Source organism: Rhineura floridana, chromosome 6, assembly GCF_030035675.1.
Source record: "Rhineura floridana isolate rRhiFlo1 chromosome 6, rRhiFlo1.hap2, whole genome shotgun sequence".
NCBI lineage: Eukaryota > Metazoa > Chordata > Lepidosauria > Squamata > Rhineuridae > Rhineura > Rhineura floridana.
The window spans coordinates 129978576-130004869 of NC_084485.1; positions in this window are offsets into that span (position 1 = coordinate 129978576).

Consider the following 26294-nt stretch of genomic DNA (forward strand, 5'->3'; position numbering starts at 1 on the left):
AGGGAAACAGGTTCTGTAAACTTTTTCTGCCCTTCCGGATCTCGGGCATCATATGACGTGAGTTTGAGAAGCTTTGGATACTTTTCATTTTTTTGAAAAAATCCTGACCCGCGGGTCACACTTTTTGCCTGCTTTTTCTCTCCCGAGGTGCACTCAGGTTTCTGCAGCTTGTTCAGAATCTAGAGCAGGGAAACAGGTTCTGTAAACATTTTCTGCCCTTCCGGATCTCGGGCATCATATGACGTGAGTTTGAGAAGCTTTGGATACTTTTCATTTTTTTGAAAAAATCCTGACCCGCGGGTCACACTTTTTGCCTGCTTTTTCTTTCCTGAGCTGCACTCAGGTTTCTGCAGCTTGTTCAGAATCTAGAGCAGGGAAACAGGTTCCGCAAACTTTTTCTGCCCTTTCGGATCTCGGGCATCATATGATGTGAGTTTGAGATGCTTTGGATACTTTTCATTTTTTTGAAAAAATCCTGACCCGCGGGTCACACTTTTTGCCTGCTTTTTCTCTCCTGAAGTGCACTCAGGTTTCTGCAGCTTGTTCAGAATCTAGAGCAGGGAAACAGGTTCCGCAAACTTTTTCTGCCTTTTCGGATCTCGGGCATCATATGACGTGAGTTTGAGACGCTTTGGATACTTTTCATTTTTTTAAAAAAATCCTGACCCGCGGGTCACACTTTTTGCCTGCTTTTTCTTTCCTGAGCTGCACTCAGGTTTCTGCAGCTTGTTCAGAATCTAGAGCAGGGAAACAGGTTCCGTAAACTTTTTCTGCCCTTTCGGATCTCGGGCATCATATGATGTGAGTTTGAGACGCTTTGGATACTTTTCATTTTTTTGAAAAAATCCTGACCCGCGGGTCACACTTTTTGCCTGCTTTTTCTCTCCCGAGGTGCACTCAGGTTTCTGCAGCTTGTTCAGAATCTAGAGCAGGGAAACAGGTTCCATAAACTTTTTCTGCCCTTTCGGATCTCGGGCATCATATGATGTGAGTTTGAGACGCTTTGGATACTTTTCATTTTTTTGAAAAAATCCTGACCCGCGGGTCACACTTTTTGCCTGCTTTTTCTCTCCTGAGGTGCACTCAGGTTTCTGCAGCTTGTTCAGAATCTAGAGCAGGGAAACAGGTTCCGTAAACTTTTTCTGCCCTTTCGGATCTTGGGCATCATATGATGTGAGTTTGATACGCTTTGGATACTTTTCATTTTTTTGAAAAAATCCTGACCCGCGGGTCACACTTTTTGCCTGCTTTTTCTCTCCTGAGGTGCACTCAGGTTTCTGCAGCTTGTTCAGAATCTAGAGCAGGGAAACAGGTTCCGCAAACTTTTTCTGCCCTTTCGGATCTCGGGCATCATATGATGTGAGTTTGATACGCTTTGGATACTTTTCATTTTTTTTGAAAAAATCCTGACCCGCGGGTCACACTTTTTGCCTGCTTTTTCTCTCCTGAGGTGCACTCAGGTTTCTGCAGCTTGTTCAGAATCTAGAGCAGGGAAACAGGTTCCGTAAACATTTTCTGCCCTGTCGGATCTCGGCCATCATATGACGCGAGTTTGAGACGCTTTGGATACTTTTCATTTTTTTGAAAAAATCCTGACCCGCGGGTCACACTTTTTGCCTGCTTTTTCTCTCCTGAGGTGCACTCAGGTTTCTGCAGCTTGTTCATAATCTAGAGCAGGGAAACAGGTTCCGTAAACTTTTTCTGCCCTTTCGGATCTCGGGCATCATATGACGCGAGTTTGAGACGCTTTGGATACTTTTCATTTTTTTGAAAAAATCCTGACACGCGGGTCACACTTTTTGCCTGCTTTTTCTCTCCTGAGGTGGAGTCAGGTTTCTGTAGCTTGTTCATAATCTAGAGCAGGGAAACAGGTTCCGCAAACTTTTTCTGCCCTTTCGGATCTCTGCCATCATATGACGCGAGTTTGAGGCGCTTTGGATACTTTTCATTTTTTTGAAAAAATCCTGACCCGCGGGTCACACTTTTTGCCTGCTTTTTCTCTCCTGAGGTGCACTCAGGTTTCTGCAGCTTGTTCAGAATCTAGAGCAGGGAAACAGGTTCCGTAAACTTTTTCTGCCCTTTCGGATCTCGGGCATCATATGACGTGAGTTTGAGACGCTTTGGATACTTTTCATTTTTTTGAAAAAATCCTGACCCGCGGGTCACACTTTTTGCCTGCTTTTTCTTTCCTGAGCTGCACTCAGGTTTCTGCAGCTTGTTCAGAATCTAGAGCAGGGAAACAGGTTCCGTAAACTTTTTCTGCCCTTTCGGATCTCGGGCATCATATGACGTGAGTTTGAGACGCTTTGGATACTTTTCATTTTTTTGAAAAAATCCTGACCCGCGGGTCACACTTTTTGCCTGCTTTTTCTTTCCTGAGCTGCACTCAGGTTTCTGCAGCTTGTTCAGAATCTAGAGCAGGGAAACAGGTTCCGCAAACTTTTTCTGCCTTTTCGGATCTCGGGCATCATATGATGTGAGTTTGAAATGCTTTGGATACTTTTCATTTTTTTGAAAAAATCCTGACCCGCGGGTCACACTTTTTGCCTGCTTTTTCTCTCCCGAGGTGCACTCAGGTTTCTGCAGCTTGTTCAGAATCTAGAGCAGGGAAACAGGTTCTGTAAACTTTTTCTGCCCTTCCGGATCTCGGGCATCATATGACGTGAGTTTGAGAAGCTTTGGATACTTTTCATTTTTTTGAAAAAATCCTGACCCGCGGGTCACACTTTTTGCCTGCTTTTTCTCTCCTGAGGTGGACTCAGGTTTCTGTAGCTTGTTCATAATCTAGAGCAGGGAAACAGGTTCCGCAAACTTTTTCTGCCCTTTTGGATCTCGGGCATCATATGACGCGAGTTTGAGACGCTTTGGATACTTTTCATTTTTTTGAAAAAATCCTGACCCACGGGTCACACGTTTTGCCTGCTTTTTCTCTCCTGAGGTGCACTCAGGTTTCTGCAGCTTGTTCAGAATCTAGAGCAGGGAAACAGGTTCCGTAAACATTTTCTGCCCTGTCGGATCTCGGCCATCATATGACGCGAGTTTGAGACGCTTTGGATACTTTTCATTTTTTTGAAAAAATCCTGACCCGCGGGTCACACTTTTTGCCTGCTTTTTCTCTCCTGAGGTGCACTCAGGTTTCTGCAGCTTGTTCAGAATCTAGAGCAGGGAAACAGGTTCCGTAAACTTTTTCTGCCCTTTCAGATCTCGGGCATCATATGATGTGAGTTTGAGACGCTTTGGATACTTTTCATTTTTTTGAAAAAATCCTGACCCGCGGGTCACACTTTTTGCCTGCTTTTTCTCTCCTGAGGTGCACTCAGGTTTCTGCAGCTTGTTCAGAATCTAGAGCAGGGAAACAGGTTCCGTAAACTTTTTCTGCCCTTTCGGATCTTGGGCATCATATGATGTGAGTTTGAGACGCTTTGGATACTTTTCATTTTTTTGAAAAAATCCTGACCCGCGGGTCACACTTTTTGCCTGCTTTTTCTCTCCTGAGGTGCACTCAGGTTTCTGCAGCTTGTTCAGAATCTAGAGCAGGGAAACAGGTTCCGTAAACTTTTTCTGCCCTTTCGGATCTCGGGCATCATATGACGCGAGTTTGAGACGCTTTGGATACTTTTCATTTTTTTGAAAAAATCCTGACCCACGGGTCACACTTTTTGCCTGCTTTTTCTCTCCTGAGGTGGAGTCAGGTTTCTGTAGCTTGTTCATAATCTAGAGCAGGGAAACAGGTTCCGCAAACTTTTTCTGCCCTTTCGGATCTCTGCCATCATATGACGCGAGTTTGAGGCGCTTTGGATACTTTTCATTTTTTTGAAAAAATCCTGACCCGCGGGTCACACTTTTTGCCTGCTTTTTCTCTCCTGAGGTGCACTCAGGTTTCTGCAGCTTGTTCAGAATCTAGAGCAGGGAAACAGGTTCCGTAAACTTTTTCTGCCCTTTCGGATCTCGGGCATCATATGACGTGAGTTTGAGACGCTTTGGATACTTTTCATTTTTTTGAAAAAATCCTGACCCGCGGGTCACACTTTTTGCCTGCTTTTTCTTTCCTGAGCTGCACTCAGGTTTCTGCAGCTTGTTCAGAATCTAGAGCAGGGAAACAGGTTCCGTAAACTTTTTCTGCCCTTTCGGATCTCGGGCATCATATGACGTGAGTTTGAGACGCTTTGGATACTTTTCATTTTTTTGAAAAAATCCTGACCCGCGGGTCACACTTTTTGCCTGCTTTTTCTTTCCTGAGCTGCACTCAGGTTTCTGCAGCTTGTTCAGAATCTAGAGCAGGGAAACAGGTTCCGCAAACTTTTTCTGCCTTTTCGGATCTCGGGCATCATATGATGTGAGTTTGAAACGCTTTGGATACTTTTCATTTTTTTGAAAAAATCCTGACCCGCGGGTCACACTTTTTGCCTGCTTTTTCTCTCCTGAAGTGCACTCAGGTTTCTGCAGCTTGTTCAGAATCTAGAGCAGGGAAACAGGTTCCGCAAACTTTTTCTGCCTTTTCGGATCTCGGGCATCATATGACGTGAGTTTGAGACGCTTTGGATACTTTTCATTTTTTTGAAAAAATCCTGACCCGCGGGTCACACTTTTTGCCTGCTTTTTCTTTCCTGAGCTGCACTCAGGTTTCTGCAGCTTGTTCAGAATCTAGAGCAGGGAAACAGGTTCCGTAAACTTTTTCTGCCCTTTCGGATCTCGGCCATCATATGACGCGAGTTTGAGGCGCTTTGGATACTTTTCATTTTTTTGAAAAAATCCTGACCCGCGGGTCACACTTTTTGCCTGCTTTTTCTCTCCTGAGGTGCACTCAGGTTTCTGCAGCTTGTTCAGAATCTAGAGCAGGGAAACAGGTTCCGTAAACTTTTTCTGCCCTTTCGGATCTCGGGCATCATATGACGTGAGTTTGAGACGCTTTGGATACTTTTCATTTTTTTGAAAAAATCCTGACCCGCGGGTCACACTTTTTGCCTGCTTTTTCTTTCCTGAGCTGCACTCAGGTTTCTGCAGCTTGTTCAGAATCTAGAGCAGGGAAACAGGTTCCGTAAACTTTTTCTGCCCTTTCGGATCTCGGGCATCATATGACGTGAGTTTGAGACGCTTTGGATACTTTTCATTTTTTTGAAAAAATCCTGACCCGCGGGTCACACTTTTTGCCTGCTTTTTCTTTCCTGAGCTGCACTCAGGTTTCTGCAGCTTGTTCAGAATCTAGAGCAGGGAAACAGGTTCCGCAAACTTTTTCTGCCTTTTCGGATCTCGGGCATCATATGATGTGAGTTTGAAACGCTTTGGATACTTTTCATTTTTTTGAAAAAATCCTGACCCGCGGGTCACACTTTTTGCCTGCTTTTTCTCTCCTGAAGTGCACTCAGGTTTCTGCAGCTTGTTCAGAATCTAGAGCAGGGAAACAGGTTCCGCAAACTTTTTCTGCCTTTTCGGATCTCGGGCATCATATGACGTGAGTTTGAGACGCTTTGGATACTTTTCATTTTTTTGAAAAAATCCTGACCCGCGGGTCACACTTTTTGCCTGCTTTTTCTTTCCTGAGCTGCACTCAGGTTTCTGCAGCTTGTTCAGAATCTAGAGCAGGGAAACAGGTTCCGTAAACTTTTTCTGCCCTTTCAGATCTCGGGCATCATATGATGTGAGTTTGAGACGCTTTGGATACTTTTCATTTTTTGAAAAAATCCTGACCCGCGGGTCACACTTTTTGCCTGCTTTTTCTCTCCTGAGGTGCACTCAGGTTTCTGCAGCTTGTTCAGAATCTAGAGCAGGGAAACAGGTTCCGTAAACTTTTTCTGCCCTTTCGGATCTCGGGCATCATATGATGTGAGTTTGAAACGCTTTGGATACTTTTCATTTTTTTGAAAAAATCCTGACCCGTGGGTCACACTTTTTGCCTGCTTTTTCTCTCCTGAGGTGCACTCAGGTTTCTGCAGCTTGTTCAGAATCTAGAGCAGGGAAACAGGTTCCGTAAACTTTTTCTGCCCTTTCGGATCTCGGGCATCATATGACGTGAGTTTGAGACGCTTTGGATACTTTTCATTTTTTTGAAAAAATCCTGACCCGCGGGTCACACTTTTTGCTTGCTTTTTCTTTCCTGAGCTGCACTCAGGTTTCTGCAGCTTGTTCAGAATCTAGAGCAGGGAAACAGGTTCCGCAAACTTTTTCTGCCTTTTCGGATCTCGGGCATCATATGATGTGAGTTTGAGACGCTTTGGATACTTTTCATTTTTTTGAAAAAATCCTGACCCGCGGGTCACACTTTTTGCCTGCTTTTTCTCTCCTGAAGTGCACTCAGGTTTCTGCAGCTTGTTCAGAATCTAGAGCAGGGAAACAGGTTCCGCAAACTTTTTCTGCCCTTTCGGATCTCGGGCATCATATGACGTGAGTTTGAGACGCTTTGGATACTTTTCATTTTTTTGAAAAAATCCTGACCCGCGGGTCACACTTTTTGCCTGCTTTTTCTCTCCCGAGGTGCACTCAGGTTTCTGCAGCTTGTTCAGAATCTAGAGCAGGGAAACAGGTTCCATAAACTTTTTCTGCCCTTTCGGATCTCGGGCATCATATGATGTGAGTTTGAGACGCTTTGGATACTTTTCATTTTTTTGAAAAAATCCTGACCCGCGGGTCACACTTTTTGCCTGCTTTTTCTCTCCTGAGGTGCACTCAGGTTTCTGCAGCTTGTTCAGAATCTAGAGCAGGGAAACAGGTTCCGTAAACATTTTCTGCCCTGTCGGATCTCGGCCATCATATGACGCGAGTTTGAGACGCTTTGGATACTTTTCATTTTTTTGAAAAAATCCTGACCCGCAGGTCACACTTTTTGCCTGCTTTTTCTCTCCTGAGGTGCACTCAGGTTTCTGCAGCTTGTTCAGAATCTAGAGCAGGGAAACAGGTTCCGCAAACTTTTTCTGCCCTTTCAGATCTCGGGCATCATATGACGCGAGTTTGAGACGCTTTGGATACTTTTCATTTTTTTGAAAAAATCGTGACCCGTGGGTCACACTTTTTGCCTGCTTTTTCTCTCCTGAGGTGCACTCAGGTTTCTGCAGCTTGTTCAGAATCTAGAGCAGGGAAACAGGTTCCGTAAACTTTTTCTGCCCTTTCGGATCTCGGGCATCATATGACGTGAGTTTGAGACGCTTTGGATACTTTTCATTTTTTTGAAAAAATCCTGACCCGCGGGTCACACTTTTTGCCTGCTTTTTCTTTCCTGAGCTGCACTCAGGTTTCTGCAGCTTGTTCAGAATCTAGAGCAGGGAAACAGGTTCCGTAAACTTTTTCTGCCCTTCCGGATGTCGGGCATCATATGACGTAAGTTTGAGAAGCTTTGGATACTTTTCATTTGTTTGAAAAAATCCTGACCCGTGGGTCACACTTTTTGCCTGCTTTTTCTCTCCTGAGCTGGACTCAGGTTTCTGTAGCTTGTTCATAATCTAGAGCAGGGAAACAGGTTCCGCAAACTTTTTCTGCCCTTTCGGATCTCGGCCATCATATGACGCGAGTTTGAGACGCTTTGGATACTTTTCATTTTTTTGAAAAAATCCTGACCCGCGGGTCACACTTTTTGCCTGCTTTTTCTCTCCTGAGGTGCACTCAGGTTTCTGCAGCTTGTTCAGAATCTAGAGCAGGGAAACAGGTTCCGTAAACTTTTTCTGCCCTTTCGGATCTCGGGCATCATATGATGTGAGTTTGAAACGCTTTGGATACTTTTCATTTTTTTGAAAAAATCCTGACCCGCGGGTCACACTTTTTGCCTGCTTTTTCTCTCCTGAGGTGCACTCAGGTTTCTGCAGCTTGTTCAGAATCTAGAGCAGGGAAACAGGTTCCGTAAACTTTTTCTGCCCTTTCGGATCTCGGGCATCATATGACGCGAGTTTGAGACGCTTTGGATACTTTTCATTTTTTTGAAAAAATCCTGACCCGCGGGTCACACTTTTTGCCTGCTTTTTCTCTCCTGAGGTGCACTCAGGTTTCTGTAGCTTGTTCAGAATCTAGAGCAGGGAAACAGGTTCCGTAAACTTTTTCTGCCCTTTCGGATCTCGGGCATCATATGACGTGAGTTTGAGACGCTTTGGATACTTTTCATTTTTTTGAAAAAATCCTGACCCGCGGGTCACACTTTTTGCCTGCTTTTTCTTTCCTGAGCTGCATCAGGTTTCTGCAGCTTGTTCAGAATCTAGAGCAGAGAAACAGGTTCCGCAAACTTTTTCTGCCTTTTCGGATCTCGGGCATCATATGATGTGAGTTTGAGACGCTTTGGATACTTTTCATTTTTTTGAAAAAATCCTGACCCGCGGGTCACACTTTTTGCCTGCTTTTTCTCTCCCGAGGTGCACTCAGGTTTCTGCAGCTTGTTCAGAATCTAGAGCAGGGAAACAGGTTCCGTAAACTTTTTCTGCCCTTTCGGATCTCGGGCATCATATGATGTGAGTTTGATACGCTTTGGATACTTTTCATTTTTTTGAAAAAATCCTGACCCGCGGGTCACACTTTTTGCCTGCTTTTTCTCTCCTGAGGTGCACTCAGGTTTCTGCAGCTTGTTCAGAATCTAGAGCAGGGAAACAGGTTCCGTAAATTTTTTCTGCCCTTTCAGATCTCGGGCATCATATGACGTGAGTTTGAGACGCTCTGGATACTTTTCATTTTTTTGAAAAAATCCTGACCCGCGGGTCACACTTTTTGCCTGCTTTTTCTCTCCTGAGGTGCACTCAGGTTTCTGCAGCTTGTTCAGAATCTAGAGCAGGGAAACAGGTTCCGTAAACTTTTTCTGCCCTTTCGGATCTCGGGCATCATATGACGTGAGATTGAGACGCTTTGGATACTTTTCATTTTTTTGAAAAAATCCTGACCCGCGGGTCACACTTTTTGCCTGCTTTTTCTTTCCTGAGCTGCACTCAGGTTTCTGTAGCTTGTTCAGAATCTAGAGCAGGGAAACAGGTTCCGTAAACTTTTTCTGCCCTTTCGGATCTCAGGCATCATATGACGCGAGTTTGAGATGCTTTGGATACTTTTCATTTTTTTGGAAAAATCCTGACCCGCGGGTCACACTTTTTGCCTGCTTTTTCTCTCCCGAGGTGGACTCAGGTTTCTGTAGCTTGTTCATAATCTAGAGCAGGGAAACAGGTTCCGCAAACTTTTTCTGCCCTTTCGGATCTCGGGCATCATATGACGCGAGTTTGAGACGCTTTGGATACTTTTCATTTTTTTGAAAAAATCCTGACCCGCGGGTCACACTTTTTGCCTGCTTTTCTCTCCTGAGGTGCACTCAGGTTTCTGCAGCTTGTTCAGAATCTAGAGCAGGGAAACAGGTTCCGTAAACTTTTTCTGCCCTTTCGGATCTCGGGCATCATATGATGTGAGTTTGAGACGCTTTGGATACTTTTCATTTTTTTGAAAAAATCCTGACCCGTGGGTCACACTTTTTGCCTGCTTTTTCTCTCCTGAGGTGCACTCAGGTTTCTGCAGCTTGTTCAGAATCTAGAGCAGGGAAACAGGTTCCGCAAACTTTTTCTGCCCTTTCGGATCTCGGGCATCATATGACGCGAGTTTGAGACGCTTTGGATACTTTTCATTTTTTTGAAAAAATCCTGACCCGCGGGTCACACTTTTTGCCTGCTTTTTCTCTCCTGAGGTGCACTCAGGTTTCTGCAGCTTGTTCAGAATCTAGAGCAGGGAAACAGGTTCCGTAAACTTTTTCTGCCCTTTCGGATCTCGGGCATCATATGACGCGAGTTTGAGACGCTTTGGATACTTTTCATTTTTTTGAAAAAATCCTGACCCGCGGGTCACACTTTTTGCCTGCTTTTTCTTTCCTCAGCTGCACTCAGGTTTCTGCAGCTTGTTCAGAATCTAGAGCAGGGAAACAGGTTCCGTAAACTTTTTCTGCCCTTTCGGATCTCGGCCATCATATGATGTGAGTTTGAGACGCTTTGGATACTTTTGATTTTTTTGAAAAAATCCTGACCCGCGGGTCACACTTTTTGCCTGCTTTTTCTCTCCTGAGGTGCACTCAGGTTTCTGCAGCTTGTTCATAATCTAGAGCAGGGAAACAGGTTCCGCAAACTTTTTCTGCCCTTTCGGATCTCGGCCATCATATGACGCGAGTTTGAGACGCTTTGGATACTTTTCATTTTTTTGAAAAAATCCTGACCCGCGGGTCACACTTTTTGCCTGCTTTTTCTTTCCTGAGCTGCACTCAGGTTTCTGCAGCTTGTTCAGAATCTAGAGCAGGGAAACAGGTTCCGTAAACTTTTTCTGCCCTTTCGGATCTCAGGCATCATATGACGCGAGTTTGAGATGCTTTGGATACTTTTCATTTTTTTGGAAAAATCCTGACCCGCGGGTCACACTTTTTGCCTGCTTTTTCTCTCCCGAGGTGGACTCAGGTTTCTGTAGCTTGTTCATAATCTAGAGCAGGGAAACAGGTTCCGCAAACTTTTTCTGCCCTTTCGGATCTCGGCCATCATATGATGTGAGTTTGAGACGCTTTGGATACTTTTCATTTTTTTGAAAAAATCCTGACCCGCGGGTCACACTTTTTGCCTGCTTTTTCTCTCCTGAGGTGCACTCAGGTTTCTGCAGCTTGTTCATAATCTAGAGCAGGGAAACAGGTTCCGCAAACTTTTTCTGCCCTTTCGGATCTCGGCCATCATATGACGTGAGTTTGAGACGCTTTGGATACTTTTCATTTTTTTGAAAAAATCCTGACCCGCGGGTCACACTTTTTGCCTGCTTTTTCTCTCCTGAGGTGCACTCAGGTTTCTGCAGCTTGTTCAGAATCTAGAGCAGGGAAACAGGTTCTGTAAACTTTTTCTGCCCTTTCGGATCTCGGGCATCATATGACGCGAGTTTGAGACGCTTTGGATACTTTTCATTTTTTTGAAAAAATCCTGACCCGCGGGTCACACTTTTTGCCTGCTTTTTCTCTCCTGAGGTGCACTCAGGTTTCTGCAGCTTGTTCAGAATCTAGAGCAGGGAAACAGGTTCCGCAAACTTTTTCTGCCCTTTCGGATCTCGGGCATCATATGATGTGAGTTTGAAACGCTTTGGATACTTTTCATTTTTTTGAAAAAATCCTGACCCGTGGGTCACACTTTTTGCCTGCTTTTTCTCTCCTGAGGTGCACTCAGGTTTCTGCAGCTTGTTCAGAATCTAGAGCAGGGAAACAGGTTCCGTAAACTTTTTCTGCCCTTTCGGATCTCGGGCATCATATGACGCGAGTTTGAGACGCTTTGGATACTTTTCATTTTTTTGAAAAAATCCTGACCCGCGGGTCACACTTTTTGCCTGCTTTTTCTTTCCTGAGCTGCACTCAGGTTTCTGCAGCTTGTTCAGAATCTAGAGCAGGGAAACAGGTTCCGCAAACTTTTTCTGCCTTTTCGGATCTCGGGCATCATATGATGTGAGTTTGAGACGCTTTGGATACTTTTCATTTTTTTGAAAAAATCCTGACCCGCGGGTCACACTTTTTGCCTGCTTTTTCTCTCCTGAAGTGCACTCAGGTTTCTGCAGCTTGTTCAGAATCTAGAGCAGGGAAACAGGTTCCGCAAACTTTTTCTGCCTTTTCGGATCTCGGGCATCATATGACATGAGTTTGAGACGCTTTGGATACTTTTCATTTTTTTGAAAAAATCCTGACCCGCGGGTCACACTTTTTGCCTGCTTTTTCTCTCCCGAGGTGCACTCAGGTTTCTGCAGCTTGTTCAGAATCTAGAGCAGGGAAACACGTTCCATAAACTTTTTCTGCCCTTTCGGATCTCGGGCATCATATGATGTGAGTTTGAGACGCTTTGGATACTTTTCATTTTTTTGAAAAAATCCTGACCCGCGGGTCACACTTTTTGCCTGCTTTTTCTCTCCTGAGGTGCACTCAGGTTTCTGCAGCTTGTTCAGAATCTAGAGCAGGGAAACAGGTTCCGTAAACTTTTTCTGCCCTTTCGGATCTTGGGCATCATATGATGTGAGTTTGATACGCTTTGGATACTTTTCATTTTTTTGAAAAAATCCTGACCCGCGGGTCACACTTTTTGCCTGCTTTTTCTCTCCTGAGGTGGACTCAGGTTTCTGTAGCTTGTTCATAATCTAGAGCAGGGAAACAGGTTCCGCAAACTTTTTCTGCCCTTTCGGATCTCGGGCATCATATGACGCGAGTTTGAGACGCTTTGGATACTTTTCATTTTTTTGAAAAAATCCTGACCCGCGGGTCACACTTTTTGCCTGCTTTTTCTCTCCTGAGGTGCACTCAGGTTTCTGCAGCTTGTTCAGAATCTAGAGCAGGGAAACAGGTTCCGCAAACTTTTTCTGCCCTTTCGGATCTCGGGCATCATATGATGTGAGTTTGATACGCTTTGGATACTTTTCATTTTTTTTGAAAAAATCCTGACCCGCGGGTCACACTTTTTGCCTGCTTTTTCTCTCCTGAGGTGCACTCAGGTTTCTGCAGCTTGTTCATAATCTAGAGCAGGGAAACAGGTTCCGTAAATTTTTCTGCCCTTTCGGATCTCGGGCATCATATGACGCGAATTTGAGACGCTTTGGATACTTTTCATTTTTTTGAGAAAATCCTGACCCGCGGGTCACACTTTTTGCCTGCTTTTTCTCTCCTGAGGTGGAGTCAGGTTTCTGTAGCTTGTTCATAATCTAGAGCAGGGAAACAGGTTCCGCAAACTTTTTCTGCCCTTTCGGATCTCTGCCATCATATGACGCGAGTTTGAGGCGCTTTGGATACTTTTCATTTTTTTGAAAAAATCCTGACCCGTGGGTCACACTTTTTGCCTGCTTTTTCTCTCCTGAGGTGCACTCAGGTTTCTGCAGCTTGTTCAGAATCTAGAGCAGGGAAACAGGTTCCGTAAACTTTTTCTGCCCTTTCGGATCTCGGGCATCATATGACGTGAGTTTGAGACGCTTTGGATACTTTTCATTTTTTTGAAAAAATCCTGACCCGCGGGTCACACTTTTTGCCTGATTTTTCTTTCCTGAGCTGCACTCAGGTTTCTGCAGCTTGTTCAGAATCTAGAGCAGGGAAACAGGTTCCGCAAACTTTTTCTGCCTTTTCGGATCTCGGGCATCATATGTTGTGAGTTTGAGACGCTTTGGATACTTTTCATTTTTTTGAAAAAATCCTGACCCGCGGGTCACACTTTTTGCCTGCTTTTTCTCTCCCGAGGTGCACTCAGGTTTCTGCAGCTTGTTCAGAATCTAGAGCAGGGAAACAGGTTCCATAAACTTTTTCTGCCCTTTCGGATCTCGGGCATCATATGATGTGAGTTTGAGACGCTTTGGATACTTTTCATTTTTTTGAAAAAATCCTGACCCGCGGGTCACACTTTTTGCCTGCTTTTTCTCTCCTGAGGTGGACTCAGGTTTCTGTAGCTTGTTCATAATCTAGAGCAGGGAAACAGGTTCCGCAAACTTTTTCTGCCCTTTCGGAACTCGGGCATCATATGACGCGAGTTTGAGACGCTTTGGATACTTTTCATTTTTTTGAAAAAATCCTGACCCGCGGGTCACACTTTTTGCCTGCTTTTTCTCTCCTGAGGTGCACTCAGGTTTCTGCAGCTTGTTCAGAATCTAGAGCAGGGAAACAGGTTCCACAAACTTTTTCTGCCCTTTCGGATCTCGGGCATCATATGATGTGAGTTTGATACGCTTTGGATACTTTTCATTTTTTTGAAAAAATCCTGACCCGCGGGTCACACTTTTTGCCTGCTTTTTCTCTCCTGAGGTGCACTCAGGTTTCTGCAGCTTGTTCAGAATCTAGAGCAGGGAAACAGGTTCCGCAAACTTTTTCTGCCCTTTCGGATCTCGGCCATCATATGACGCGAGTTTGAGGCGCTTTGGATACTTTTCATTTTTTTGAAAAAATCCTGACCCGCGGGTCACACTTTTTGCCTGCTTTTTCTCTCCTGAGGTGCACTCAGGTTTCTGCAGCTTGTTCAGAATCTAGAGCAGGGAAACAGGTTCCGTAAACTTTTTCTGCCCTTTCGGATCTCGGGCATCATATGACGTGAGTTTGAGACGCTTTGGATACTTTTCATTTTTTTGAAAAAATCCTGACCCGCGGGTCACACTTTTTGCCTGCTTTTTCTTTCCTGAGCTGCACTCAGGTTTCTGCAGCTTGTTCAGAATCTAGAGCAGGGAAACAGGTTCCGTAAACTTTTTCTGCCCTTTCGGATCTCGGGCATCATATGACGTGAGTTTGAGACGCTTTGGATACTTTTCATTTTTTTGAAAAAATCCTGACCCGCGGGTCACACTTTTTGCCTGCTTTTTCTTTCCTGAGCTGCACTCAGGTTTCTGCAGCTTGTTCAGAATCTAGAGCAGGGAAACAGGTTCCGCAAACTTTTTCTGCCTTTTCGGATCTCGGGCATCATATGATGTGAGTTTGAAACGCTTTGGATACTTTCCATTTTTTTGAAAAAATCCTGACCCGCGGGTCACACTTTTTGCCTGCTTTTTCTCTCCTGAAGTGCACTCAGGTTTCTGCAGCTTGTTCAGAATCTAGAGCAGGGAAACAGGTTCCGCAAACTTTTTCTGCCTTTTCGGATCTCGGGCATCATATGACGTGAGTTTGAGACGCTTTGGATACTTTTCATTTTTTTGAAAAAATCCTGACCCGCGGGTCACACTTTTTGCCTGCTTTTTCTTTCCTGAGCTGCACTCAGGTTTCTGCAGCTTGTTCAGAATCTAGAGCAGGGAAACAGGTTCCGTAAACTTTTTCTGCCCTTTCGGATCTCGGCCATCATATGACGCGAGTTTGAGACGCTTTGGATACTTTTCATTTTTTTGAAAAAATCCTGACCCGCGGGTCACACTTTTTGCCTGCTTTTTCTCTCCTGAGGTGCACTCAGGTTTCTGCAGCTTGTTCAGAATCTAGAGCAGGGAAACAGGTTCCGTAAACTTTTTCTGCCCTTTCAGATCTCGGGCATCATATGATGTGAGTTTGAGACGCTTTGGATACTTTTCATTTTTTGAAAAAATCCTGACCCGCGGGTCACACTTTTTGCCTGCTTTTTCTCTCCTGAGGTGCACTCAGGTTTCTGCAGCTTGTTCAGAATCTAGAGCAGGGAAACAGGTTCCGTAAACTTTTTCTGCCCTTTCGGATCTCGGGCATCATATGATGTGAGTTTGAAACGCTTTGGATACTTTTCATTTTTTTGAAAAAATCCTGACCCGTGGGTCACACTTTTTGCCTGCTTTTTCTCTCCTGAGGTGCACTCAGGTTTCTGCAGCTTGTTCAGAATCTAGAGCAGGGAAACAGGTTCCGTAAACTTTTTCTGCCCTTTCGGATCTCGGGCATCATATGACGTGAGTTTGAGACGCTTTGGATACTTTTCATTTTTTTGAAAAAATCCTGACCCGCGGGTCACACTTTTTGCTTGCTTTTTCTTTCCTGAGCTGCACTCAGGTTTCTGCAGCTTGTTCAGAATCTAGAGCAGGGAAACAGGTTCCGCAAACTTTTTCTGCCTTTTCGGATCTCGGGCATCATATGATGTGAGTTTGAGACGCTTTGGATACTTTTCATTTTTTTGAAAAAATCCTGACCCGCGGGTCACACTTTTTGCCTGCTTTTTCTCTCCTGAAGTGCACTCAGGTTTCTGCAGCTTGTTCAGAATCTAGAGCAGGGAAACAGGTTCCGCAAACTTTTTCTGCCTTTTCGGATCTTGTGCATCATATGACGTGAGTTTGAGACGCTTTGGATACTTTTCATTTTTTTGAAAAAATCCTGACCCGCGGGTCACACTTTTTGCCTGCTTTTTCTCTCCTGAGGTGCACTCAGGTTTCTGCAGCTTGTTCAGAATCTAGAGCAGGGAAACAGGTTCCATAAACTTTTTCTGCCCTTTCGGATCTCGGGCATCATATGATGTGAGTTTGAGACGCTTTGGATACTTTTCATTTTTTTGAAAAAATCCTGACCCGCGGGTCACACTTTTTGCCTGCTTTTTCTCTCCTGAGGTGCACTCAGGTTTCTGCAGCTTGTTCAGAATCTAGAGCAGGGAAACAGGTTCTGTAAACATTTTCTGCCCTGTCGGATCTCGGCCATCATATGACGCGAGTTTGAGACGCTTTGGATACTTTTCATTTTTTTGAAAAAATCCTGACCCGCAGGTCACACTTTTTGCCTGCTTTTTCTCTCCTGAGGTGCACTCAGGTTTCTGCAGCTTGTTCAGAATCTAGAGCAGGGAAACAGGTTCCGCAAACTTTTTCTGCCCTTTCAGATCTCGGGCATCATATGACGCGAGTTTGAGACGCTTTGGATACTTTTCATTTTTTTGAAAAAATCCTGACCCGCGGGTCACACTTTTTGCCTGCTTTTTCTCTCCTGAGGTGGACTCAGGTTTCTGTAGCTTGTTCATAATCTAGAGCAGGGAAACAGGTTCCGCAAACTTTTTCTGCCCTTCCGGATCTCGGGCATCATATGACGTAAGTTTGAGAAGCTTTGGATACTTTTCATTTGTTTGAAAAAATCCTGACCCGTGGGTCACACTTTTTGCCTGCTTTTTCTCTCCTGAGGTGGACTCAGGTTTCTGTAGCTTGTTCATAATCTAGAGCAGGGAAACAGGTTCCGTAAACTTTTTCTGCCCTTTCGGATCTCGGGCATCATATGATGTGAGTTTGAAACGCTTTGGATACTTTTCATTTTTTTGAAAAAATCCTGACCCGCGGGTCACACTTTTTGCCTGCTTTTTCTCTCCTGAGGTGCACTCAGGTTTCTGCAGCTTGTTCAGAATCTAGAGCAGGGAAACAGGTTCCGTAAACTTTTTCTGCCCTTTCGGATCTCGGCCATCATATGACGCGAGTTTGAGACGCTTTGGATACTTTTCATTTTTTTGAAAAAATCCTGACCCGCGGGTCACACTTTTTGCCTGCTTTTTCTCTCCTGAGGTGCACTCAGGTTTCTGCAGCTTGTTCAGAATCTAGAGCAGGGAAACAGGTTCCGTAAACTTTTTCTGCCCTTTCAGATCTCGGGCATCATATGATGTGAGTTTGAGACGCTTTGGATACTTTTCATTTTTTGAAAAAATCCTGACCCGCGGGTCACACTTTTTGCCTGCTTTTTCTCTCCTGAGGTGCACTCAGGTTTCTGCAGCTTGTTCAGAATCTAGAGCAGGGAAACAGGTTCCGTAAACTTTTTCTGCCCTTTCGGATCTCGGGCATCATATGATGTGAGTTTGAAACGCTTTGGATACTTTTCATTTTTTTGAAAAAATCCTGACCCGTGGGTCACACTTTTTGCCTGCTTTTTCTCTCCTGAGGTGCACTCAGGTTTCTGCAGCTTGTTCAGAATCTAGAGCAGGGAAACAGGTTCCGTAAACTTTTTCTGCCCTTTCGGATCTCGGGCATCATATGACGTGAGTTTGAGACGCTTTGGATACTTTTCATTTTTTTGAAAAAATCCTGACCCGCGGGTCACACTTTTTGCTTGCTTTTTCTTTCCTGAGCTGCACTCAGGTTTCTGCAGCTTGTTCAGAATCTAGAGCAGGGAAACAGGTTCCGCAAACTTTTTCTGCCTTTTCGGATCTCGGGCATCATATGATGTGAGTTTGAGACGCTTTGGATACTTTTCATTTTTTTGAAAAAATCCTGACCCGCGGGTCACACTTTTTGCCTGCTTTTTCTCTCCTGAAGTGCACTCAGGTTTCTGCAGCTTGTTCAGAATCTAGAGCAGGGAAACAGGTTCCGCAAACTTTTTCTGCCTTTTCGGATCTTGGGCATCATATGACGTGAGTTTGAGACGCTTTGGATACTTTTCATTTTTTTGAAAAAATCCTGACCCGCGGGTCACACTTTTTGCCTGCTTTTTCTCTCCTGAGGTGCACTCAGGTTTCTGCAGCTTGTTCAGAATCTAGAGCAGGGAAACAGGTTCCATAAACTTTTTCTGCCCTTTCGGATCTCGGGCATCATATGATGTGAGTTTGAGACGCTTTGGATACTTTTCATTTTTTTGAAAAAATCCTGACCCGCGGGTCACACTTTTTGCCTGCTTTTTCTCTCCTGAGGTGCACTCAGGTTTCTGCAGCTTGTTCAGAATCTAGAGCAGGGAAACAGGTTCTGTAAACATTTTCTGCCCTGTCGGATCTCGGCCATCATATGACGCGAGTTTGAGACGCTTTGGATACTTTTCATTTTTTTGAAAAAATCCTGACCCGCAGGTCACACTTTTTGCCTGCTTTTTCTCTCCTGAGGTGCACTCAGGTTTCTGCAGCTTGTTCAGAATCTAGAGCAGGGAAACAGGTTCCGCAAACTTTTTCTGCCCTTTCAGATCTCGGGCATCATATGACGCGAGTTTGAGACGCTTTGGATACTTTTCATTTTTTTGAAAAAATCCTGACCCGCGGGTCACACTTTTTGCCTGCTTTTTCTCTCCTGAGGTGGACTCAGGTTTCTGTAGCTTGTTCATAATCTAGAGCAGGGAAACAGGTTCCGCAAACTTTTTCTGCCCTTCCGGATCTCGGGCATCATATGACGTAAGTTTGAGAAGCTTTGGATACTTTTCATTTGTTTGAAAAAATCCTGACCCGTGGGTCACACTTTTTGCCTGCTTTTTCTCTCCTGAGGTGGACTCAGGTTTCTGTAGCTTGTTCATAATCTAGAGCAGGGAAACAGGTTCCGTAAACTTTTTCTGCCCTTTCGGATCTCGGGCATCATATGATGTGAGTTTGAAACGCTTTGGATACTTTTCATTTTTTTGAAAAAATCCTGACCCGCGGGTCACACTTTTTGCCTGCTTTTTCTCTCCTGAGGTGCACTCAGGTTTCTGCAGCTTGTTCAGAATCTAGAGCAGGGAAACAGGTTCCGTAAACTTTTTCTGCCCTTTCGGATCTCGGGCATCATATGACGCGAGTTTGAGACGCTTTGGATACTTTTCATTTTTTTGAAAAAATCCTGACCCGCGGGTCACACTTTTTGCCTGCTTTTTCTCTCCTGAGGTGCACTCAGGTTTCTGCAGCTTGTTCAGAATCTAGAGCAGGGAAACAGGTTCCGTAAACTTTTTCTGCCCTTTCGGATCTCGGGCATCATATGATGTGAGTTTGAAACGCTTTGGATACTTTTCATTTTTTTGAAAAAATCCTGACCCGTGGGTCACACTTTTTGCCTGCTTTTTCTCTCCTGAGGTGCACTCAGGTTTCTGCAGCTTGTTCAGAATCTAGAGCAGGGAAACAGGTTCCGTAAACTTTTTCTGCCCTTTCGGATCTCGGGCATCATATGACGTGAGTTTGAGACGCTTTGGATACTTTTCATTTTTTTGAAAAAATCCTGACCCGCGGGTCACACTTTTTGCCTGCTTTTTCTTTCCTGAGCTGCACTCAGGTTTCTGCAGCTTGTTCAGAATCTAGAGCAGGGAAACAGGTTCCGTAAACTTTTTCTGCCCTTTCGGATCTCGGGCATCATATGACGTAAGTTTGAGAAGCTTTGGATACTTTTCATTTGTTTGAAAAAATCCTGACCCGTGGGTCACACTTTTTGCCTGCTTTTTCTCTCCTGAGGTGGACTCAGGTTTCTGTAGCTTGTTCATAATCTAGAGCAGGGAAACAGGTTCCGCAAACTTTTTCTGCCCTTTCGGATCTCGGCCATCATATGACGCGAGTTTGAGACGCTTTGGATACTTTTCATTTTTTTGAAAAAATCCTGACCCGCGGGTCACACTTTTTGCCTGCTTTTTCTCTCCTGAGGTGCACTCAGGTTTCTGCAGCTTGTTCAGAATCTAGAGCAGGGAAACAGGTTCCGTAAACTTTTTCTGCCCTTTCGGATCTCGGGCATCATATGATGTGAGTTTGAAACGCTTTGGATACTTTTCATTTTTTTGAAAAAATCCTGACCCGCGGGTCACACTTTTTGCCTGCTTTTTCTCTCCTGAGGTGCACTCAGGTTTCTGCAGCTTGTTCAGAATCTAGAGCAGGGAAACAGGTTCCGTAAACTTTTTCTGCCCTTTCGGATCTCGGGCATCATATGACGCGGGTTTGAGACGCTTTGGATACTTTTCATTTGTTTGAAAAAATCCTGACCCGCGGGTCACACTTTTTGCCTGCTTTTTCTCTCCTGAGGTGCACTCAGGTTTCTGCAGCTTGTTCAGAATCTAGAGCAGGGAAACAGGTTCCGTAAACTTTTTCTGCCCTTTCGGATCTCGGGCATCATATGACGTGAGTTTGAGACGCTTTGGATACTTTTCATTTTTTTGAAAAAATCCTGACCCGCGGGTCACACTTTTTGCCTGCTTTTTCTTTCCTGAGCTGCACTCAGGTTTCTGCAGCTTGTTCAGAATCTAGAGCAGGGAAACAGGTTCCGTAAACTTTTTCTGCCCTTTCGGATCTCAGGCATCATATGACGCGAGTTTGAGATGCTTTGGATACTTTTCATTTTTTTGGAAAAATCCTGACCCGCGGGTCACACTTTTTGCCTGCTTTTTCTCTCCCGAGGTGGACTCAGGTTTCTGTAGCTTGTTCATAATCTAGAGCAGGGAAACAGGTTCCGCAAACTTTTTCTGCCCTTTCGGATCTCGGCCATCATATGACGCGAGTTTGAGACGCTTTGGATACTTTTCATTTTTTTGAAAAAATCCTGACCCGCGGGTCACACTTTTTGCCTGCTTTTCTCTCCTGAGGTGCACTCAGGTTTCTGCAGCTTGTTCAGAATCTAGAGCAGGGAAACAGGTTCCGTAAACTTTTTCTGCCCTTTCGGATCTCGGGCATCATATGATGTGAGTTTGAGACGCTTTGGATACTTTTCATTTTTTTGAAAAAATCCTGACCCGTGGGTCACACTTTTTGCCTGCTTTTTCTCTCCTGAGGTGCACTCAGGTTTCTGCAGCTTGTTCAGAATCTAGAGCAGGGAAACAGGTTCCGCAAACTTTTTCTGCCCTTTCGGATCTCGGGCATCATATGACGCGAGTTTGAGACGCTTTGGATACTTTTCATTTTTTTGAAAAAATCCTGACCCGCGGGTCACACTTTTTGCCTGCTTTTTCTCTCCTGAGGTGCACTCAGGTTTCTGCAGCTTGTTCAGAATCTAGAGCAGGGAAACAGGTTCCGTAAACTTTTTCTGCCCTTTCGGATCTCGGGCATCATATGACGCGAGTTTGAGACGCTTTGGATACTTTTCATTTTTTTGAAAAAATCCTGACCCGCGGGTCACACTTTTTGCCTGCTTTTTCTTTCCTCAGCTGCACTCAGGTTTCTGCAGCTTGTTCAGAATCTAGAGCAGGGAAACAGGTTCCGTAAACTTTTTCTGCCCTTTCGGATCTCGGCCATCATATGATGTGAGTTTGAGACGCTTTGGATACTTTTCATTTTTTTGAAAAAATCCTGACCCGCGGGTCACACTTTTTGCCTGCTTTTTCTCTCCTGAGGTGCACTCAGGTTTCTGCAGCTTGTTCATAATCTAGAGCAGGGAAACAGGTTCCGCAAACTTTTTCTGCCCTTTCGGATCTCGGCCATCATATGACGCGAGTTTGAGACGCTTTGGATACTTTTCATTTTTTTGAAAAAATCCTGACCCGCGGGTCACACTTTTTGCCTGCTTTTTCTTTCCTGAGCTGCACTCAGGTTTCTGCAGCTTGTTCAGAATCTAGAGCAGGGAAACAGGTTCCTTAAACTTTTTCTGCCCTTTCGGATCTCAGGCATCATATGACGCGAGTTTGAGATGCTTTGGATACTTTTCATTTTTTTGGAAAAATCCTGACCCGCGGGTCACACTTTTTGCCTGCTTTTTCTCTCCCGAGGTGGACTCAGGTTTCTGTAGCTTGTTCATAATATAGAGCAGGGAAACAGGTTCCGCAAACTTTTTCTGCCCTTTCGGATCTCGGCCATCATATGACGCGAGTTTGAGACGCTTTGGATACTTTTCATTTTTTTGAAAAAATCCTGACCCGCGGGTCACACTTTTTGCCTGCTTTTCTCTCCTGAGGTGCACTCAGGTTTCTGCAGCTTGTTCAGAATCTAGAGCAGGGAAACAGGTTCCGTAAACTTTTTCTGCCCTTTCGGATCTCGTGCATCATATGATGTGAGTTTGAGACGCTTTGGATACTTTTCATTTTTTTGAAAAAATCCTGACCCGTGGGTCACACTTTTTGCCTGCTTTTTCTCTCCTGAGGTGCACTCAGGTTTCTGCAGCTTGTTCAGAATCTAGAGCAGGGAAACAGGTTCCGCAAACTTTTTCTGCCCTTTTGGATCTCGGGCATCATATGACGCGAGTTTGAGACGCTTTGGATACTTTTCATTTTTTTGAAAAAATCCTGACCCGCGGGTCACACTTTTTGCCTGCTTTTTCTCTCCTGAGGTGCACTCAGGTTTCTGCAGCTTGTTCAGAATCTAGAGCAGGGAAACAGGTTCCGTAAACTTTTTCTGCCCTTTCGGATCTCGGCCATCATATGATGTGAGTTTGAGACGCTTTGGATACTTTTCATTTTTTTGAAAAAATCCTGACCCGCGGGTCACACTTTTTGCCTGCTTTTTCTCTCCTGAGGTGCACTCAGGTTTCTGCAGCTTGTTCATAATCTAGGGCAGGGAAACAGGTTCCGCAAACTTTTTCTGCCCTTTCGGATCTCGGCCATCATATGACGCGAGTTTGAGACGCTTTGGATACTTTTCATTTTTTTGAAAAAATCCTGACCCGCGGGTCACACTTTTTGCCTGCTTTTTCTCTCCTGAGGTGCACTCAGGTTTCTGCAGCTTGTTCAGAATCTAGAGCAGGGAAACAGGTTCCGTAAACTTTTTCTGCCCTTTCGGATCTCGGGCATCATATGATGTGAGTTTGAGACGCTTTGGATACTTTTCATTTTTTTGAAAAAATCCTGACCCGCGGGTCACACTTTTTGCCTGCTTTTTCTCTCCTGAGGTGCACTCAGGTTTCTGCAGCTTGTTCAGAATCTAGAGCAGGGAAACAGGTTCCGTAAACTTTTTCTGCCCTTTCGGATCTCGGGCATCATATGACGTGAGTTTGAGACGCTTTGGATACTTTTCATTTTTTTGAAAAAATCCTGACCCGCGGGTCACACTTTTTGCCTGCTTTTTCTTTCCTGAGGTGCACTCAGGTTTCTGCAGCTTGTTCAGAATCTAGAGCAGGGAAACAGGTTCCGTAAACTTTTTCTGCCTTTTCGGATCTCGGGCATCATATGATGTGAGTTTGAGACGCTTTGGATACTTTTCATTTTTTTGAAAAAATCCTGACCCGCGGGTCACACTTTTTGCCTGCTTTTTCTCTCCTGAGGTGCACTCAGGTTTCTGCAGCTTGTACAGAATCTAGAGCAGGGAAACATGTTCTGTAAACTTTTTCTGCTATTTCCGATCTCGGGCATCATATGACGTGAGTTTGAGAGGCTTTGGATACTTTTCATTTTTTTGAAAAAATCCTGACCCGCGGGTCACACTTTTTGCCTGCTTTTTCTCTCCCGAGGTGCACTCAGGTTTCTGCAGCTTGTTCAGAATCTAGAGCAGGGAAACAGGTTTCGTAAACTTTTTCTGCCCTTTTGGATCTCGGGCATCATATGACGCGAGTTTGAGATGCTTTGGATACTTTTCATTTTTTTGAAAAAATCCTGACCCGCGGGTCACACTTTTTGCCTGCTTTTTCTTTCCTCAGCTGCACTCAGGTTTCTGCAGCTTGTTCAGAATCTAGAGCAGGGAAACAGGTTCCGTAAACTTTTTCTGCCCTTTCGGATCTCAGGCATCATATGACGCGAGTTTGAGATGCTTTGGATACTTTTCATTTTTTTGGAAAAATCCTGACCCGCGGGTCACACTTTTTGCCTGCTTTTTCTCTCCTGAGGTGGACTCAGGTTTCTGTAGCTTGTTCATAATCTAGAGCAGGGAAACAGGTTCCGCAAACTTTTTCTGCCCTTTCGGATCTCGGGCATCATATGACGCGAGTTTGAGACGCTTTGGATACTTTTCATTTTTTTGAAAAAATCCTGACCCGTGGGTCACACTTTTTGCCTGCTTTTTCTCTCCTGAGGTGCACTCAGGTTTCTGCAGCTTGTTCATAATCTAGAGCAGGGAAACAGGTTCCGCAAACTTTTTCTGCCCTTTCGGATCTCGGCCATCATATGACGCGAGTTTGAGACGCTTTGGATACTTTTCATTTTTTTGAAAAAATCCTGACCCGCGGGTCACACTTTTTGCCTGCTTTTTCTCTCCCGAGGTGCACTCAGGTTTCTGCAGCTTGTTCAGAATCTAGAGCAGGGAAACAGGTTTCGTAAACTTTTTCTGCCCTTTTGGATCTCGGGCATCATATGACGCGAGTTTGAGATGCTTTGGATACTTTTCATTTTTTTGAAAAAATCCTGACCCGCGGGTCACACTTTTTGCCTGCTTTTTCTTTCCTCAGCTGCACTCAGGTTTCTGCAGCTTGTTCAGAATCTAGAGCAGGGAAACAGGTTCCGTAAACTTTTTCTGCCCTTTCGGATCTCAGGCATCATATGACGCGAGTTTGAGATGCTTTGGATACTTTTCATTTTTTTGGAAAAATCCTGACCCGCGGGTCACACTTTTTGCCTGCTTTTTCTCTCCTGAGGTGGACTCAGGTTTCTGCAGCTTGTTCATAATCTAGAGCAGGGAAACAGGTTCCGCAAACTTTTTCTGCCCTTTCGGATCTCGGGCATCATATGACGCGAGTTTGAGACGCTTTGGATACTTTTCATTTTTTTGAAAAAATCCTGACCCGCGGGTCACACTTTTTGCCTGCTTTTTCTTTCCTCAGCTGCACTCAGGTTTCTGCAGCTTGTTCAGAATCTAGAGCAGGGAAACAGGTTCCGTAAACTTTTTCTGCCCTTTCGGATCTCGGCCATCATATGATGTGAATTTGAGATGCTTTGGATACTTTTCATTTTTTTGAAAAAATCCTGACCCGTGGGTCACACTTTTTGCCTGCTTTTTCTCTCCTGAGGTGCACTCAGGTTTCTGCAGCTTGTTCAGAATCTAGAGCAGGGAAACAGGTTCCGTAAACTTTTTCTGCCCTTTCGGATCTCGGGCATCATATGATGTGAGTTTGAGACGCTTTGGATACTTTTCATTTTTTTGAAAAAATCCTGACCCGCGGGTCACACTTTTTGCCTGCTTTTTCTCTCCTGAGGTGCACTCAGGTTTCTGCAGCTTGTTCAGAATCTAGAGCAGGGAAACAGGTTCCGTAAACTTTTTCTGCCCTTTCGGATCTCGGGCATCATATGACGTGAGTTTGAGACGCTTTGGATACTTTTCATTTTTTTGAAAAAATCCTGGTCACACTTTTTGCCTGCTTTTTCTTTCCTGAGGTGCACTCAGGTTTCTGCAGCTTGTTCAGAATCTAGAGCAGGGAAACAGGTTCCGTAAACTTTTTCTGCCCTTTCGGATCTCGGGCATCATATGACGTGAGTTTGAGACGCTTTGGATACTTTTCATTTTTTTGAAAAAATCCTGACCCGCGGGTCACACTTTTTGCCTGCTTTTTCTCTCCTGAGGTGCACTCAGGTTTCTGCAGCTTGTTCAGAATCTAGAGCAGGGAAACAGGTTCTGTAAACTTTTTCTGCCCTTTCGGATCTCGGGCATCATATGATGTGAGTTTGAGACGCTTTGGATACTTTTCATTTTTTTGAAAAAATCCTGACCCGCGGGTCACACTTTTTGCCTGCTTTTTCTTTCCTGAGGTGCACTCAGGTTTCTGCAGCTTGTTCAGAATCTAGAGCAGGGAAACAGGTTCCGTAAACTTTTTCTGCCTTTTCGGATCTCGGGCATCATATGATGTGAGTTTGAGACGCTTTGGATACTTTTCATTTTTTTGAAAAAATCCTGACCCGCCGGTCACACTTTTTGCCTGCTTTTTCTCTCCTGAGGTGCACTCAGGTTTCTGCAGCTTGTACAGAATCTAGAGCAGGGAAACATGTTCTGTAAACTTTTTCTGCTATTTCGGATCTCGGGCATCATATGACGTGAGTTTGAGAGGCTTTGGATACTTTTCATTTTTTTGAAAAAATCCTGACCCGCGGGTCACACTTTTTGCCTGCTTTTTCTCTCCCGAGGTGCACTCAGGTTTCTGCAGCTTGTTCAGAATCTAGAGCAGGGAAACAGGTTCCGTAAACTTTTTCTGCCCTTTTGGATCTCGGGCATCATATGATGTGAGTTTGAGAGGCTTTGGATACTTTTCATTTTTTTGAAAAAATCCTGACCCGCGGGTCACACTTTTTGCCTGCTTTTTCTCTCCCGAGGTGCACTCAGGTTTCTGCAGCTTGTTCAGAATCTAGAGCAGGGAAACAGGTTCCGCAAACTTTTTCTGCCTTTTCGCATCTCGGGCATCATATGACGTGAGTTTGAGACGCTTTGGATACT